The following is a 1,574-nucleotide window of genomic DNA, read 5'->3' on the forward strand; positions in this document are numbered from 1 at the left end:
GTTGCAGAACATTTTCATCACCCCATTCCCCTCTTTCCCTGTCCCTGGCAACCACCAATCTTCATTCTTTCTCTATTACTTTACCTATTCTGGATATTGCATATAAAATGAATAATACAATATATGATCTTTGGTGTCTGGCTTCTTTCACTGAGCATAATGTCTCTAAATTTCATCCAAGTGGTAGCATGGATCAATACTTCATTCCTTTTTATGGCCGAATAATATTTCATCATTTGGGTATTCCACAGTGTGTTTATTCAGTCATTCATTGACGGGCCTTTGGGCTATTTCCACCTTTGGCTATTGTAAATAGTGCTCTTATGAATATGTGTGTACATGTATTTGCTTCAGTAGCTGTTTTCAATTCTTTGAGGTATATATCTAGGAGTGGAATGGCTGGGTCATGTGGTGATTCTAGATTTAACTTTTTGAAGTACCATATGGCAAATTTTTAATATCATTCTGACTTCTCCTGACCTCTTCTCAAGCTCCTTGTCCATATTCCCTCACTCGACAGTTGGTAAATCCTCAGGGGATATTAACTGATTTTATTTTATATTTTTGAAGATTTATTTATTTGAGAAAGAGAGTGGGAGGGAGGGGCAGAGGGAGATGGAGAGAGAGAGAGAATCAGAGAATCTCAAGCAGACTCCCCACTGAATGCAGAGCCTGACATGGGGCTCCATCTCATGACCCTGATATCGTGACCTGAGCCGAAATCAAGTCAGGTGCTTAACTAACTGAGCCACCCAGGCAACCCTTAACTAATTTTAAAATTAGTCTATTTAGTCTAAAATTAGTCAACTATAACTTTTCAGGTAAGTTTTACTGCAAATTCATCATTAAATGCTTTCAAAACCAAACAGGAAATTCTCTTTGGATAGACTAGCATCACCTACTAGAACTTTTTGCACTGACCAGTATGGTAGCCATTAGGCACATGTAACTGTTGAGCATTTGAAATGTGGCTGGTGAAACTGAAGAAATTAATTTTGAATTTAATTTTATTCTTGTTATTTTTTCCTAAGAATCAAATTTAAATAGCCACCTGTGGCTAGTGGCTACCATAATTATGCTACAGCATCCCCAATCTTTTTCAACAGAATAAAAACGGAAGCTATTCCCAAATAACATCTATTTCTCACATTGCTGAAACATGATGGATGTGTTTGGACATGATGAAAAATAAATTTACTTTAGCATAAATTTACTTAGCATAAATACCCAATGCTGGTAAAGGTAGCACAAAAATAGTATTTTTAAACAGTGCGGGTGGTGGTATAAAATTTTTTCAACAAACATTCATTCGTGCCCGCATTCATTTATTTATATGATTCGATAAATGTTTTAGTTGAATGCTTCTTATGTGCCAGGCAGTGTGCTATGTGCTGAGGACACAGAGACCAAGACATGATCCCTCCCCTCAAAAGTGCACCATCAAGTAGTCAGGTAACTACAAAATAACAATACAATGTAATGATAATGATTTTCATTTTTTTAAAAAGATTTATATATTTATTTGAGAGAGAGAGTGTGTGCACGTGGTGGGTAGGGGCAGAGGGAGAGAATCC

This window comes from Callorhinus ursinus, unplaced genomic scaffold (assembly GCF_003265705.2).
Source record: "Callorhinus ursinus isolate GAN/ISIS: 27379988/994484 unplaced genomic scaffold, GSC_fseal_2.0 scaffold33, whole genome shotgun sequence".
Lineage (NCBI taxonomy): Eukaryota > Metazoa > Chordata > Mammalia > Carnivora > Otariidae > Callorhinus > Callorhinus ursinus.